The sequence below is a fragment of the Silene latifolia genome, chromosome Y (genome assembly GCF_048544455.1).
Source record: "Silene latifolia isolate original U9 population chromosome Y, ASM4854445v1, whole genome shotgun sequence".
Taxonomy (NCBI): Eukaryota; Viridiplantae; Streptophyta; class Magnoliopsida; order Caryophyllales; family Caryophyllaceae; genus Silene; species Silene latifolia.
In genome coordinates this window covers 365,061,663-365,080,365 of record NC_133538.1, presented here as the reverse complement: position 1 = coordinate 365,080,365, position 18,703 = coordinate 365,061,663, and the positions used below count along the sequence as shown (strand labels likewise).

At 37.3% G+C, this 18,703-nt stretch overlaps 1 non-coding gene across 1 annotated transcript; it reads left to right on the top strand.

Annotated features, from left to right (window-relative positions):
- The first annotated feature begins 8,727 nt into the window (after positions 1-8,727).
- On the top strand, positions 8,728-8,801 carry TRNAW-CCA (transfer RNA tryptophan (anticodon CCA)). The gene has a single exon. It is a non-coding gene; the product is annotated as a tRNA-Trp (tRNA).
- The last annotated feature ends 9,902 nt before the right edge of the window (positions 8,802-18,703 follow it).

The window sequence follows — 18,703 nt, the reverse complement described above, 5'->3', positions numbered from 1 at the left end:
ATGAACTGCACTCCCTTCTCGTACAGACCGAGAAGGACATGAAGTTCAGTGGGAGCAATAAACAGGATGTTCTCGTTGTGACAAACAAGGGAAAGGGTAAGGGCAAAGCTCAGGCAAACCTAGCGAAGAGGTAAACCGAAGTTCAAGAAGTCGGGTCCAGGTAAGAGTGGGCCTGGTGAGTCGAGCACCTCATCAGGCGCGACAAAGAGCAAAACCGAAAACATGGAATGCCATCAACGCCACAAGATCTGGGCATTGGAGGCGGACATGTCTGTTTATCATGAGGACATAAAAGCAGGTCGCGTTAAACCTGTTGGTATGTCTTCTTCTTCTACTTTTATTCATATGAATGAGATTAACCATGCAAGTTACGGAACTTGGGTACTAGATACTAGTTGTGGTTCTCATCTGTGTAATCATGTGCAGGGCCTCCGAAATCTCGAGCCTCTCGTAAAGGGTGAGGTTGACCTGCGTGTTGGGAATGGAGCAAGAGTGGCTGTCGTCTCAAAGGGGACATATGTGATCCAGCTTCCTAGCGGATTTGAGTTGTCATTATATGACTGCTATTATGTACCCAGTCTTTCGAAAAACATTATTTCAGTTTCTGCACTTGACAAACTTGGATTTTCATTTGTAATAGAGAATAATACTTGCATTTTCTCATTACACGATATGATTTATGGCAAGGCAGTCTCCATGAACGGAATTTATGTTTTAGATCAGACGACCGAAATATTACACGTAATGAATAAAAAGTTAAAGGTTGGTGACAAAGATCAAACGTATCTATGGCACTGCCGTATGGGACACATTAATGAGAAACGCGTAAAACAGCTCATTAAAAATGGAGCTATCTCGGCCTTTGACTTTCAATCATTTGGCACGTGTGAATCATGTCTCATCGGTAAGATGACTCGGATTTCCTTCAAAGGTGTTGGAATGCGCGCTGCAGACCTATTAGGGCTCATACACACGGATGTATGTGGTCCTATGTCAATCACCGCACGAGAAGGCTATAGGTATTTCATCACTTTCACGAATGATTTAAGTAGATATGGCTATGTCTACTTAATGAAGCACAAAAGTGAATCCTTTGAGAAATTCAAGGAATACCAAAATAGGGTACAGAACCTATTGGGTAGAAAGATTAAAACACTGCGTTCGGATCGTGGTGGCGAGTATCTTTCTCACGAGTTTGATCAACACCTTAAAGACTGTGGGATTGCCCTACAGTTAACTCCACCTGGAACACCTCAATTGAATGGTGTGTCCGAACGGAGAAATCGAACACTACTTGATATGGTTCGATCCATGATGAGTCACACCGTGTTGCCTGACTCATTATGGGGTTATGCTCTTCTGTCAGCTGCTCTAATACTTAACCGAAGTCCGTCTAAAGCTGTTAACAAGACTCCATATGAACTATGGAAGGGAACGGTCCCTAACTTGTCCTTTATACGGGTTTGGGGCTGCGAGGCTTATGTCAAGTGGAGACACGAGGATAAGCTCGGCCCGCGATCGGTCAAGACATACTTTATAGGTTATCCTAAAGGAACACTTGGTCATTACTTCTATTCGCCAACCGAACAACGTGTTTTTGTTGCGGCTAGTGCGACATTCTTAGAGAAGGAATTTCTCGAGAATGCAAAGAGTGATAGAACCTTCGACCTGTCGGAGATTCCAGAACCAAATACCGAGCAACCATTGGAGGAACCTATTCCTTCAATCCCGGCTACGGTTAACATTCCTGAGGAACCTAGGAGGTCGGGAAGAGTCTCTATTCCTCCAGACAGATACATTGGTATGGTCGAGGAACATGACATAGATGACGTTCTACTCTTAACAAGTAGTGAACCCGCAACCTATAAAGGTGCCATGACTAGTTCTGACTCAAAGCTATGGCTTGAGGCCATGCAATCCGAGATGGACTCTATGTATGAGAACAACGTATGGGATCTTGTTGACTTACCTGCTAAGGTTCGTCCCCTTCAATGCAAATGGCTTTACAAGATAAAGCATTCATTGGAAGGTCAACAAGATATCTATAAAGCACGACTAGTTGCTAAAGGTTTCACCCAAGTGCCAGGTTTGCACTACGATGAAATTTTTGCACCCGTAGTCATGCTGCGTTCCATTCGGATTATCTTAGCGATCGCCGCTTTTCATGACTATGAAATTTGGCAAATGGATGTGAAAACCGCCTTCTTAAACGGCTTTTTGGAGGAAGAGTTGTACATGGTACAACCCGAAGGTTTCATTGATCCACAACATCCTAAGAAAGTGTGCAAGCTTAAGCGTTCCATTTATGGACTTAAGCAAGCATCTCGGAGTTGGAATCATCGCTTCGACCAAGTGATTAAAGAAAATGGATTTATTCGATCGGTCGAGGAACCATGTCTTTATATCAAGTCGAGTCGGAGCAAGATTGTTTTCCTAATATTGTATGTCGATGACATACTCCTGATTGGGAATGACATACCTCTCTTAACTTCGGTGAAAGTATGGTTGAAAAACCATTTCCAGATGAAAGATCTGGGAGAGGCACAAAGAATTCTGGGCATCCGTATCTATCGAGATAGATCACGACGGATGCTATCTCTCAGTCAGGAGTCTTACATAGACAAAGTCCTAGAGAGATTCAGCATGACTAACTCCAAGAAGGGGTTTCTTCCCATGGCTCCAGGGGTGCATTTGAGCAAGTCTCAGGCACCAGAGACACCGGAAGAGAAAGAGCGCATGGCACGGATACCTTATGCCTCGGCAATAGGATCTATCATGTATGCCATGATATGCACACGTCCGGACGTGGCATATGCATTGAGTATGACAAGTCGATTCCAACAGCATCCAGGTGAACCACATTGGCTGGCTGTCAAGAACATTCTTAAGTACCTACGGAGGACTAAAGATTGGGCATTGACTTATGGAGGCGAACAAAAGCTATGCGCAACCGGTTACGCAGATGCTAGCTTCCAAACGGATCGAGATGACTCGAAATCTCAGTCTGGATTCGTTTTTACTCTTAATGGCGCTGATCGGTGGAAGAGTTCGAAACAAACTGTTACAAAGACAGATTATACGACCGAGTCCGAGTACTATGCCGCGTCCGAAGCTACAAAGGAAGCGATATGGATGCGTCAATTCTTACATGGACTATCTGTAGTGCCTGGTTCGAATGACCCGATCACCATCTATTGCGACAATAGTGGTGCCATCTTCTAAGCTAAGGAGCCAAAGTCTAGCAACAAGTCTAGACATGTACAACGGAAAGCTCATCTAATCCGAGATTACGTGGAGCAAAAGGAAGTAGTGATAGACAAGATTGCTACCGATGATAACATAGCAGATCCTCTCACTAAAGCATTACGACAAGATAAGCATGAAGGGCATGTTAATTCCATGGGAATTAAACGTGTTCCTAAGTTGTAGTACTTTTTATGGATTAGATTCATTCCCTTTTGTACTCTATACGACATCATCGTTTTGATATTTTATATATATTTTGTTTTTCATGTGGATTTGTACGACAAATTTTGAACACCACCAAGTGAACTGAACAAACATTATATTTTTCAGTCCTTAATTGCCCACATGAGCTGATAACTCTGGCAATTATTTTGTGACGTTGGTTGATGGTGGGTTCAACGAGCCATAAGTCAACCTTGAGTTGGTGACCAATCACGAGGCGATTTATACGGATATTTCGTAGGACACAATTGTGACATCGACGTGGAGTCCTAAATGTTTTATAACATTCGGTGCCCGGTCGTGGATAGGACTTCCATGGTGATCCTAAGAGTCGATTCTTTTGACTATCGACTGTCTCTTGAGACTAAGGCAGATTTTGGGTGACTTTGGTTTCTTTCTCACGGTCATCCGTAATAGGGGGCCAAGTAGATTGCTTCTGGGTCATTTCATGCTGTGCTTAGATCGGAAGGAGTTCGAGTTGAAGGAAATATTCAGCCTTTATCAGGTACTCGATATTTCTCAGGGCCACTCGAGGAGCTGTAACTGAAATGCATGGCCATGCTCGGATACGGATTCGTTTTATCAGTTAAGTTACTCTCTAGTCGGGGAAACCACTCTAGATACAGATCGATTGTAAAATACGACCTTTGCGGATCCGGATCTGCAAATTGTTTTACATTGAGTGGGAGAAATTTTAAATGAATATGAGAATCGGTTATCGCACATACACTTGTACGGACAAGTGGGAGTTTGTTGGAGGTGGTGTCCTCCAGTTAGTGCGGATAACGTCATTGCACATACACTTGTACGGACAAGTGGGAGCTTGTTGGGGCTGGTGTCCTTACTTGATTAGTGCAAGGACTTATAAATCTCTAAAAGGATCAAAGGGTATACTTTTGTATCATAATCAGTTGGTCCACGTTTATCAATAACGGTTGGCTTGCTAGATAAGTTTGACGTTATTGTCATACAGATGGCGGTGATCAACTGGTCCCTAAAAGTCACACCTATAGGATACGTTTGAGAGATGTGACGGTATGAAAATACGGTCATGTAGATGCCAAATTTGACTAACCGATTAGTCGAGTTATTTGACTAGTAATTAGTCAAATATGTGATGTTGAGATATTTTATTTAATACGGATTATATAAAAATGGCTAAGACGAATTAAACGATTAATTCGTAAAATTGAATATAAACGATTTATATTTGATTAATGTATATTGAATATAATTATACAATATTGTCTTTGTTGGACATGTATTAATAATTCAACTAATCCGTATTATTAGTTGATGCTTTAATAACCGATAACCGATGACAGTTTATAATTAGATCGTGTCATATACATTTAGTAAATTGCATGTCGGACCGCGAGTTAAAATAAAGAGGAAATGGAAAAGCCCATTTCCCTCTCTTGATCTCGGTTTGGCCGAATGGCCTAGACAATAAGAGAGGCTCACTCTCTTGTTTAACCTAATCATTCATTTGCAAAAAGAAATTAGGGTTTTGAGAAAGTGCCTCTCGAAATTCGGATCTCTCATCCAACATAAACTCACAAAACAATCCTCTCAATATTGCAAGGCAATTAGAGGATTCACTCTAGCACAAGGGCATTTCTCGGACAATATTGGGTGCAACATTTAGGAGGAGATCTACTTTGATCTCTCATTGTCATTTTGCACTAGGACCGAAGGTTATTTCTATTGCTTAATCGTTCTTTGTTAATTTCGTTTATGACAATAAATTGCATATAAAATTTGCGTTATAATCCTATAAAGAAAGGGTTTTATACGGATATAACCCTACACTGCAGAACCCGCCTGGGCCTTATCACAACATCATCTTCACCACACCACATCACCATAACATCCTCCATCTCCAATGCATATGAATGCTCAAAAGAAATTAATGCAACACAATATATATATCTTTGAACTGATCAATCATAAAATCATGCCGGTTACCAAATGTTGTGATAACATACTAAATACGATCAATTCAGTCAATCACCTTCCAGTATATGAATCATAACGTAAATCAACAGCCACGAAGCAAGTCAACGTTCACAGTTTGGTCATACGAAACACAAACAAGTCAACACAATTCAACATCAACGATAATAAGTCAAGTGTATTTCCCTACCTTTTCGCAATCCAAGCACACACAAGCAATCACTTATGATCCTTCACTTATCCATCACCTACATAACATAATTATGTATAATTACCATCTACTCAGTCAATTAATCATGCACATAACCTAGACTCATGATAACTTAATAGGAATATCAATTTAAAGAACAAACACGACTTTTCCTGATTTTCCTGCTCATGGCAGACTCGGTATAAAATGAATAACTAATTCCAGAAAATTCGAATTGATGCAAGGCCAATTGAATTGGAACCCCATGAGTCTTAGATACAATTTATATCTAACGTGTTTTTCTCAAATTCCAAACTTATCAAGGGATTTCAGACTGATTTCCAAAAACTGACAGAAACCGTCGCATAAAAAGTATTGATTCATAAAACGAGTTTGACAAATGATTCTTAAGTAAAACCAACGCCTAACTCATCTAAACTCTTTAAATTAAATATATAAAAAAGACCCAGTACCAATTCAATATCTAAATTATGTTTTAGAAGTAATCTTTCAGCCTCTACTGATTTGCGGACTTTTTAGATAGGCGTTCACAAATAATTTCTTCAGGAAAAACTACACGGTGAAATGCTACCAATTTTCACAGGCATAAACTAGGCTTGGAATAAACATGAGTCTCTTCTTTAACTTTTTGCATCCCACGGCTTTAAGACAGGTAAAACACTCAAATAACACAGACCAACGAATCTGTAAATTGCTGTAACTATTCCATTCATTTATCTCATACAATTTATAATCAAAAACTCCCAAACCAATTCTAGGGTTACGAAAATTATCCCAATACTACTATAATTATGCTAATAATTGAATAAAGAGGTAATAGGATAGTCTACTTACGAAATAGGATGATAATAGGCTGAGAAATCGCCTCGCAATTCCTCACGCGGCTCCCTTCACACACGGCTCCCTCTTCTCTCTTTTCTCTCTTTTCTCATGGTTAAAATGAATATGGTGATAGGGAGATTAGGGTTTGGTTAGATGGGTTATACATATAGGATATGTGCTATTAAGATGATACGGGCTTAGCCTAGTTAGATTAATTAAAACCCGAGTCACATAATTACCCGAGTCACAAATACACTACACGACCCAGCTGGTAACTCAGCCTAATATAATATCATATTAAAATACCAGGTATTACAGCACCTGTTTTACTTGGTCCTGGGTCACCCCAGCAGTCAAGGGTATGGAGCAACAGTATGTAACGAATCTCTCCATATGTGTGGCAGGGTCTTCCATAGCTCCCCCTCCAAACAGATTTCTTTCTACCAGGTTAATGTATGACAACTTTATCTCGAAAGTTCCATTGTCTGTTGTAGGGAGTTTGAATCCTTTAGGAATGGATTCAAGGGTGGGTTATGAGTGACTTGCTAAAGTAGGCATTATTGTAGTAGTGGCAGAAATTGAAGCGTCTTCTTCAAAAGACTGATTTTCTGCAATAAAACTGGCGTATGTGGCGTCAAGCGTACTCAAGTCTTCTGCTTGACGGACTTCCTTCCAAAAATTTTGTCTAGCTCGGAAAGTCTTTTCTGATTCAGAGTCGAATGGTACGAGCTCAGACCTGTGAGACCTGGGCATAAACAAAACACTAAAGAAAGGAATGAGAACGATCTCAAGGAACTAACGTTCCCTGAGGCGAAACAAACTAAAATAAGCAAATAGAAAATTGTTGCCTCTCCGACAACGGCGCCAAAATTTGATGAGCTGTCGCAACCCTATTAAAAGTAGCCAACTATACTCTTACTAATGCAGCTAGGGAAGTCGGGATCGTATCCACAGGGAGACAGATGATAATCTATTTGCTAATTCAAGTTTGTTATGTAACAAATGGGGGATTTTGTTTGTATGAATAATAACTAAGACAATTAAAATAAAAAGGATTAAAGGGAGAAATTAAACCGTAAAATTATAAGGAGAGGAGACTAGGATCGTCGGTTCACCATGGATTGTCGCAGGTCTAAGGTAGGGTTATCGGCCAGTCTCAATTACCGGTCTAAAAGGCAGTGAAAAGGTCCACTCGGATCCCTATTCGCCCTAAAATGCTTCTAGCGGGCTCTCGCAACTTACTAGGGCACTCTAATGTTTACAACAGGTCTAATTCTTACCAGGCTTTCGATCTTAGGTCGGGATTTACCAAATCAAATAACCAATTGTGGCCTTTAATTAACCATTCATATATTTAAAGTTGCAGTTAACAATAAAGACTAATAAAATTGATTAACCTAATCGGCTAATTAACAACCCTTAACTTTCTATGGATCCCCTAAATCCTAGCAAGAGATTTAGCTACTCATGTTGAAATCGATAACAAAGTGATCCAAGGTGATCACTATGTCGCTTCCCTCTTGCACATCATCGAACGGATTTGGCTACCGAAAAGCATAAATGGGCCTCAATCCTGCAAAGGATACGAAACACACCCAAAGTAGCAAATACGGGAGGAAATAAAACAAAATAATCAAGTAAGCTCATAAAAATGCGTGTCGAATAAGTAAATAAATGCGTCTAAAAGGCACGCATCAAAAGCGATTGATTTCTATTAATAGACCATCTAAAGAACTAAACCATAGAGTACTTAGTACCGGTGCGACGGAAAGATATGTTTTTAGATCTCGCATTGAAAACCCTCCTTAAATTTAAATTTTTTAAAGATAATACAGATTGAATCTATGAGCAGATGTATATATAGATAGTCAAGGATCACTTGGGTTTTTAAACGAAATGCACTAAGTTAAATACGAAAAATGGCAAAAAATAAGACATGGACTGGCAAGATAAATCGGGTAATTCTATGGTAAAAAAATAAGGATATGGAAAACAAGACAAGGATTCTTTAGTATTAGACTATTTGAACCAATTGAATTGAAAGGAATGTAACGCAGGTTGGTAGCGCGTTTGTTTTGGGTACAAAATGTCACGGGTTCAAATCCTGTCATCCCTACCTAATTACTTTTACTCTAAGAAGTAAGGAGGAATTTATTGAAATTGGACATATGGAATCTCTCGTTTTTTATGACACTCTATATAATCGATATCATATGCATACAGGGCGTAGATAGAGTTTTAGGTTATAAAAAATCTATTGTGATAAGAAAGTGCTCTTAGTTCAGTTCGGCAGAACGTGGGTCTCCAAAACCCGATGTCGTAGGTTCAAATCCTACAGAGCGTGATTCCATTCTTGTTTGAATTCATAAACTATAATTAGACTGAAAAAAATAAACAGGAATATAAAATTGACCCATTTTCTCGAATCCACGGGAGGTTAATAAAAATTTTTTTTTAATCAAAAATCCAACTAATCACCACGTCTGTATTGTAAATATGGAGTTACAAATAATCCCGCCAAAGTAATTGGAATTAGACCTAAAACGATTCCAAATAGAAAAACTTCAATCATTTCAATTCATTTGAAAAAATAAAATAAAGGTAATATCGATCCCTAAATATTAATCGGAATTGCCCAGGAATCTCACTAACCAAAAAATGTCAATTGCCAGTTATAAGTTATAAAAGAATCCGACGGAAAGATTTTGTGAGTTGTTCATTCACTTAATTTCAAGTAAGTTGTATCTTGTTCAGACCTATAAATAGAATGAAAGTTATACTTAAAGCCGCTAGTAAATAACCGAAATAACTAGATAGAGTAGGTATGAAGGAACTAAGTGGAATATGACCAACGGTAGTTTGAATATATACAAAAATAATTTCTTTTTTTTTATATTTCTTATTATTTGATAGTGTGCATAAATCTCATGATAGGTGCCCAAGGATTCATAGTGAACTTCGACGGGAGCTTCTCTTGAAGCAATAATACGTAGATCTAGTCGCACCAAAGTACAGAAAGGATTCGTAATAGAGATTATCTAAATTATTCTAAGTTTACATAAACGAAATACTCATTGAGGCTTTAAATTGGTAGAAATTATCAAGCAGTACTCCCAAAAATTCCGATCCAGAGTATGCTCCTATCCACCCATTAGGTAAAAAACCATCAGGAACGAAGTAATCCTTTAACTTTTTTAAGCCTAAATAAAAGAAAAAAAAAGAGACGAAAATTTTTTAACAAACAAACTATTTTTTTAGATATACATTCTATATTCATGGAAATGTCAGTTTTATTATGGCATAAACCATGAATGAATGTTTAAATCTTTTTAAAAAAATAAGGTTAAATTTTTATTTTTAATCATATTAAAAGAGTATCTTATTCAAGAATTAAGTTATTACTCAAAAAGTATTGCGTCAGTCAAAGGATGATATCTATTCTGAAGCACTTTTCTATTATCGCAGACAGAATTCCATTGGTTTAATTCCGGAGCTTTCGGTTTATTTTTACTTTATCTATCTTACAACGATATCCGTTAAGAATATTGAATCAATCCTTATATGTATTTATGGCTCTCGAGGAGCCGTATGAGGTGAAAATCTCATGTACGGTTTTGTAATAGCGATGACAAGAGTGATCTTATCGTCGACTATGATTATCTAACAGTTCAAGTACAGTTGACATAATTGAGGCGCAGTCAAAATATGGTAGTTTAGGATGGAATTTGTGGCGGCAAGCTATAGGATTTATCGTTTTTATAATTTCTTCTCTATCAGAATGCGAGAGATTACCTTTTGATTTACCAGAATCCGAAGAAGAATTAGTAGCAGGTTACAAACCGAATATTCAGGTATTAAATTTGGTTTATTTTATGTTGCTTCCTATCTAAATCTACTAATCTCCTCATTATTTGTAACAGTTCTTTACTTGGGTGGTTGGGATTTTTCTATTCCAAATATATTCATTCCTGAGTTTTTTGAAATAAATAAAACGGAAAGAGTCTTGGGAACAACATTTAGTATTTTTATTACATTAATGAAAACGTTTTTGTTCTTGTTCATTTCTATCGCAACAAGATGGACTTTACCTAGACTGAGAATGAACCAATTATTAAATCTTGGATGAAAATTTCTTTTACCTATTTCTTTGGGTTATCTATTATTAACAACTTCTTCCCAACTTCTTTCATTATAAAAAAGAACGATAATATTTGATACTCACTAGAATTATTATTTGTCTAAAACAAGAGAAAGAAACAAAATATTTTTTTTTTATATTTACTATATGTTCCCTATGGTAACCAGGTTCATCAATTATGGTCAACAAACAGTACGAGCGGCAAGGTATATAGGTCAAGGTTTTATGATTACCTTATCTCATGCCAATCGTTTACCTGTAACTATTCAATATCCCTATGAAAAATTGATAACCTCAGAGCGGTTTCGTGGTCGAATACACTTTGAGTTTGATAAATGTATTGCTTGTGAAGTATGTGTTCGTGTATGTCTGATAGCTTTACCTGTTGTTGATTGGAAATTAGAAAAAGATATTCGAAAAAAACGATTGCTTAATTACAGCAGTGATTTCGGAATCTGTATATTTTGTGGTAATTGTGTTGAGTATTGTCCAACAAATTGTTTATCAATGACTGAAGAATATGAGCTTTCTACTTATGATCGTCATGAATTAAATTATAATCAAATTGCTCTGGGTCATTTCCCAATACCAATAACTGATGATTACACAATTCAAACTTTTTTGAATTCACCTCAAACAAAATAAAAATCTAGAGATTAAAAAAAACTTCCTAATTATTAAATAACTCAATTTTTAACGCTACTTTATTTTATTTTTAAGTACTAAATTAAATATAATTAGTGAATTTAAATTCAAAAAGCTTATTTCTTGGTCAATAATTAAAAAATCTAATGACTCGCTATTCTATTGATTGGTGAAAATAAAAGTTTGTATTAAAAGTATGGTTACTGTAATAGTTTTAAATAGTTGTTATTTTAAACTACTTTAATTAGTTACAAAAAAAAAAAATGCAATGGGTCCAAAAATTTTACTCATAAAAAGTCGAACACATTAGGATTTAACAATTAGGAAAGACACTAATCTTTATTCCTGTTTAATTCAATAAGATCATGAAACATTCTGATTTTTTATCTCTTATATTTTATATAATGGATTTACCTGGACCAAAACATGATTTTCTTTTAGTCATTCTGGGAACAGGTCTTATATTAGGAGGTCTAGGAGTAGTATTATTTAACAATACAATTTTTTCTGGCTTTTCATTGGGGTTGGTTCTTGTTTGTATATCTTTATTTTATATTCTCGCCAATTCGCAGTTTGTAACTTCTGCATAACTTCTTATTTATGTGGGAGCTATAAATGTTTTAATAATATTTGCTGTAATGTTTATGAATGGGCCAGAATATGACACAAATTTACGTATGTGGACTGTTGGGGATAACATTACTTCGTTAATTTGCACAAGTCTTTTTTTTCATTAATTATTATTACTCTAAATACCTCATGGTATAGTATTATTTGGACTACAAAATCAAACCAGATTCTAGAACAATATTTGATAACTACTAGTCAACAAATCGGAATTCATTTATCAACAGATTTTTTTCTTCCCTTTAAACTCATTTCAATAATTCTTTTAGTTGCTTTAATAGGCGCAATTGCTATCGCGCGTCAATAATTCATTTTTAAAACTAGCAATAAAAAAGAGTATTTTATCATATCCATCATATACATTTACATTAAATTCTATTCGGGTTCGTTTATAAACTTTTAGTTTGATTTCTTATTACCAACATCTTTTTTTACTTTAAATTTTGTCAATTTTCTTTGAACTTATGGTATTCTAGTCAATCAAATGGGTTCAATTGTTGTTTAGATTGAAATGCATTAAATCTAAATTTATATTGATAAAGAGTTGATCAATGATGCTCGAACATGTACTTGTTTTGAGTGCTTATTTATTTTCTATCGGAATCTATGGATTAGTCAGAGTCGAAATTTAGTTCGGGCTCTGGTGTGTCTTGAACTTCTATTGAATGCAGTTAATCTAAATTTTGTAACATTTTCTGATTTTTTTGATAGCCTCCAATTAAAAGGAAATATTTTCTCAATTTTTGTTATAGCTATTACCCGTGTGAAAGCGTGACAATTGGGCTTGCTATTGTTTCTTCAATTTATCGTAACAGAAAATCAACTCGTATCAATCAATCGAATTTATTGAATAAATATATTCTATATAAATATAAATTTTAATTTGAAGTTCCATTTAAATTATTAAGTATCGAACTTTAAGGTAAAAAATAAATTTTAAATGTAAGAAGTCAAAGTATTTTGGACCCGTTTTCTATTTATTTTTTAGTAAGTCGCCAATCCAAGCCAGAAGTTAATATCTTCAAAAAATTCTGGTAAAGCATTGATTCGTCTGGTATTTTAATATGTACTTCATTTACTTTACTATAACTAGATCGAAAATTAAACTTAATGAAATTAAAAAAAAAAATTAATATCCTATGTCACATTCAGTAAAGATTTATGATATATGTAAAGGGTGTACTCAATGTGTTCGACCTTGCCCCACAGATGTATTAGAAATAATACCTTGGGACGGATGTAAGGCTAAACAAATAGCTTCTGCCCCAAGAACTGAGGACTGTGTTGGTTGTAAGAGATGTGAATCCGCTTGTCCAACAGATTTTTTAAGTGTTCGGGTTTATTTATGGCATGAAACAACGTGGAGTATGGGTCTAGCTTATTGATACGTCCCAGAAAATTGCATTTGAATCCATTTATTCAATTTGGATTTTTTTACTGAAAAAACCCTCACCCGAAATTTATTTTCGGATGCGGGTTTTTTTGGCCCAAGTGTATCTTGTTTTTACTACGAATTCTTGTCCTTGGTTAACAACAATTGCCATTTTACCCATATTTGTAGGTTCTTTAATGTTAATTCTCCCTCATAGAGGAAATAAGGCAACTCGTTGGCATAAAATAGGCATATCTACTCTAGAGCTACTTCTAACAACCTATGCGTTTTGTTATCATTTCCAACCGGACGACCCATTAATACAACTGGCCGAAGATTATAAATGGACCAACTTTTTTGATTTCCACTGGAAATTAGGAATAGATGGACTTTCGATAGGACCCGTTTTACTGACGGGATTCATCACTACTTTAGCGGCTTTTCCAGTTACTTGGGATTCCTGATTATTCCACTTTCTGATGTTAGCAATGTACAGTGGTCAAATGGGCTCATTTTCATCCCGAGATCTTTTACTTTTTTTTTTTCATAATATGGGAATTAGAATTAATTCCTGTTTATCAACTTTATCCATGTAGGGAGGAAAGAAACGTCTCTATTCAGCTACTAAATTTATTTTGTATACGGCCGGGGGTTCCATTTTTCTATTAATGGGAGTTTTGGGTGTTGGTTTATATGGTTCTATTGAACCTACCTTAAATTGGAAAACATTAGTTAATCAATCGTATCCCCTGACATTAGAAATAATATTCTATATTGGATTTTTTATCGCTTTTGCTGTAAAATTACCAATTATACCTTTACATACATGGTTACCAAATACCCATGGGGAAGCTCATTACAGTACTTGTATGCTTCTAGCGGAAATCTTATTAAAAATGGGAGCGTATGGGTTGGTTCGGATCAATATGGAATTATTACCTCATGCTCATTCGATATTTCGCCTTGGTTGATAATAATAGGCACAGTGCAAATAATCTATGCTGCTTTAACATCTCCTGGACAACACAATTTAAAAAAAAAAAAAGAATAGCCTATTCCTCTGTATCTCACATGGGTTTTATAATTATAGGAATTAGTTCTATAACTGAAACGGGACTTAACGGAGCCATTTTACAAATAATTTCTCATGGATTTATTGGTGTTTCACTTTTTTTCTTAGCAGGAACTAGTTACGATCGAACACGTCTTGTTTATCTCGACGAAATGGGTGGAATACCTATTCCAATGCCAAAAAATTTTACACTATTCAGTAGTTTTTCCATGGCATCCCTTGCATTACCGGGCATGAGTGGTTTCATTGCCGAATTAATAGTCTTTTTTGGAATAATTACAAGCCAAAAATTACTTTTAATGCCAAAGATACGAATTTTTTTTGGAATGGCAATTGGAATGATATTAACTCCTATTTATTCATTATCTATGTTACGTCAAATGTTTATGGATATAAGTTATTTAATATTAAAAAATCTTATTTTTTTGATTCTGGTCCACGAGAATTTTTTGTTTCGACTTCTATCTTTCTACCTGTACTAGGTGTTGGCGTTTACCCGGATTTCGTTCTTTCACTATCCGCTGAGAAGGTAGAAGCTATTTTATCAAACTTTTTTCTAGATGAGTTTCATTTAATGAAATAAAAAAGTAGTCGTTTTTTTCTTTCTATTTGTATACTTATAATAAGAACGACTGAATTGGAATTATAATTCGGGCATTTTAGACATTTGTGAGAACCATCTTAATGTTTCTCACCTGTTTATAAGTTGATAAGAAACACCTTGGCCTATGTTTGTATTCGTAAAGTCTTTTCTTCAATTAAATTTAATTTAGAATGAATCATAACTATGTAGCCCTATTCCTAAGAGATTGACTCCAAAACAGCATATCCAAATTATAAGAAAGCCTATAAAAGCTACAATTGCAGAATTTCCAACCTGAAAATTTTTATTTGTTCTAATATGTAAATAAATTGCAAATAAAGTCCAAGTAATAAATGCCCAAGTTTTCTATGGCTCCCAATTTCAATATGAGCCCCACGCCTCATTTGCCCATACTGCTCCTGAAAGAATACCTATGGTTAAAAGGATAAATCCTAAACTAATAACATGATAACTTCAATGATCCAGTTGGTCAATCAATTGAGATCTATAATAATTTTTAACAGAGAAGGCTGAAATGCTTTCTAAAATATTGTCTTTTTCGTTCATGTGTGGAATTTCACTAAATAAAAGGGACTCGTTTAATAAATGTTTTCTTTTAGCAAAAAGGGTTATTATAGCTTTTTGAAATAGAATGGTTAGAAGTGCTACTGATAACAATGATCCGCATAAAAGAGCGGCATAACCTAGTACCATCATACTTACGTGCATCACTAACCAATGGGATTGAAGAGCGGCTACTAATGTTGAAGATTGGTGCATTTCCGTTAAAAGGCCTGAAGTAGCAAACCCACGGTAAAAATAGCACTTGGTGCAGTTATTGCACTTAAATAATTTTTTTGGTTTTAAAAATATGGAATCATATGAATAATGTAAAAACTCAAGGAAAAGAAGATTAATGATTCATATAGATCACTTAATGGGAAATGTTTCCAATAAACCCAACGCGTAATTAATAATCCCGTTAGGGATAAAAAAGTAACTATCATGCCTTTTTCTAATGAATTATATAGCCGTACTTTTTCATTGACTACTAAAGTTATCAAATGGAGTGTAATTACAACGGAAACCGTTGAAAATGAAATATGAGTCAAAATACGTTCTAAAGTCGAAAATATCATATAAAACTTTATCTATACATATATATGTTTAGGTATTTTTACCCAAATCGATTAATTAGGGTCAATGTAGTCTATATTCGTTGGTCGATTGTATGATGATTTGTATGTCAATAAGTAAACGGAAAAAAAATAAGGTACGTAATGTAAATTGACACGTAAGATTTTGGTGACGCGGAAAACCCAATGTGGGAACAACCGTGGGAGGGGCGGTACCCTTCCAAGTATTGCACTATATGAATTGGAGGATGATTACAATTATGATGCGTAGCTAATCCTGCTGGCCCTAGGCGTCAGGCCTGCAAGATCCAGAATGAGCGTATATTATTTGCTGAGATATGATCTTGATTATTGTTTGTATGAATGAATACGGATGTGTTGAATGAGTTGTCTTGGATGTCCTCTTTGATTTGCTTCCTTGGCTATTTATAGGGTAAGAACCCTAGACATGTCCTACCTCGAATATGGAAAGGGAATATTATTTCCATAAGGACTTCTTTCCTAACCCGAACTCTTTTACCAATTCTCCCCAATCTCCCTAACTTCTCCCTGACTTCTCCCTACCTAACACTCCTTTCCTTAACGCGGGCACCTTCTATGACGGGCTCTTGATCCTTCTCTAGCCCATCTCCCCTTTTCTTGACCGCGGACTCCCTTTCTCCTTACCACTTCTTTTGTAATCTTTATCTTATCAAATGGGCCTTTTCTATTATGCTATTTTTAGCCCAAATAGTTTGCCCCAAATTTCTTCTTGAAATACGCTTTCAAGTATCGAGCAAGGAATTTTACGTAACCAAATGCTAAACCCTACGCCGTCTTTTCTCTTCTTCCCATGCATCATTTCCAGCCGCCCTACTCCTCTTTCTCCGCACCCAACTCCCTCTCTCCTCTTTATAACTCCAACGTCCCTCTTCACTCTCATTAACCACTTCAAATTATTCCAAAAACTCATCTCTCTTAAACCCTCAATCTTCCTTCCCCTTTATTCTCCACCGGCTTCACTGTTTCCCCTCCCCGTCTCCATCACCAGGTAATCCACCTTCTTCTCTCCTTTTAATCTTCATTTTCTCTCTCCATCATGGGTAAAACTCGGCAGTCTTCGTCAACCCCTACACCCTCCGACCGTAATCTTGACCCTACTTTCCCTTCTCGGGGACTTTTTAAACACCCACATGATTGTGACTCGGTCCTAACTCCGGCCGATATTCCGACGATCAAGAATCTGCTTGGGCTTGGTGATGGGGTGGATATCGCCATCCCTGAACCAGGACAGAAAGCTGACGCCCTCCGTCTAGGGTGGGTTTGCTTCTACTTATATCCGTTTAGATATGGCCTCCGTTTCCCTTTCCCTAAACTCATTCAAGATTTTATCTTTACCAACAATTTCGCCATGGCACAAATCTCTTCCGCCATTTGGAGAGTTCTTCTCTATTCTCTGGCCGCTGGTCAGAGTACTGGCAAATCTGTCACCTTGGGCGATCTGGCCCATATGTACAACATCAGGTCCCTGGGAAGGGGTCAATTCTCCTTCCGGGGCCGTGGAGAGGCTCCCTTCAAACATGTGTCAAAATCTCGCGATGAGAAATGGTTTGAGGACTTCTTCTACGTGAGGAAGGACTCCATCCAGCCTCTTGCCGATTATATTTTCGAGAAATGGGTTCTGACTTCGAGTAAGTAGCTTTCTTGTTACCTGATTTGTTTTATCTCGCTGCTTACTAGCTTACTTCATCGCCTTCGTGCAGGCCCCTGTGACCTCACCCGTATCGGCGCCAAGATCCACACTGCTGCAAGTCATTCGGCATTTCGAGTCTGAGAGAAAGTTCCCAGTCCTGCTTCCTGGTTTTTCACCTGCTTCTTCCTCCAATCCTCCTCAATCAGCCCACAGTATGTCTTCTGGTAAGGTTTCTGTAACCACTTTCGTTTGCATGCCGTTTCTGCGGACGTTTTAAGCATTCTGTCGCCTGAGGCTATGCGTGCTTGCAAATTCAAAAGTCGATCAACTGGAACTCATCCTCCAAAGTGCTAAAAGAAAGAGACCCTCTGCCAGCCCTGATGTGGCCTCTGCCTCCAAGAGGAGTGCTCCGGCTGCCTCTTTTCAGACTCCTCCCACAGTTTCCAGTTCGGCTGCACGCGTGCCCCTAGAGGTTAATCCGTTATCTCGCCATCCGCCTACTCCCCCTGCCAGTCCTCGTGCTTCGTCTAGTGGGGGCATCATTGTTCATTTCCCAGAAGGCTTTGGGAACGTGGACAAGGTGCCCTACTGGCCGGAGATCGATCAGCTGCTCTTTCCTCCTGTTGAGGAAACATTTTCGGAGTTTACCCGGAGGAGATGGGGAAAACAGCGTGCACAATGCCTTCATGGTAAATATTATTCACTTTCTACCCGCCTGTTTGTCTGTTTACTCGGATTTTGCCTCTCGATTTCCTTGCTGACTCTTGATTTGCTCTGTCCCAGACCCTCCAGTCTGCACTCTACAATAGGAAGATGATCAACATAGTGCAGACGACCAGCCGTGCTACCAGTGCCAAGAATCAGGAGTTGAAGGAGACTGTCGCGGATCTGGCGCAACAGCGGGTTGATCTGAAGGAGCGTGTGGTGGAGCTGAAGACTGAGCTTGCTGTCACCAAGAAAAAGTTGAAGGAGGGGCGATCGGTGGCTCGAACCAGGCCGTG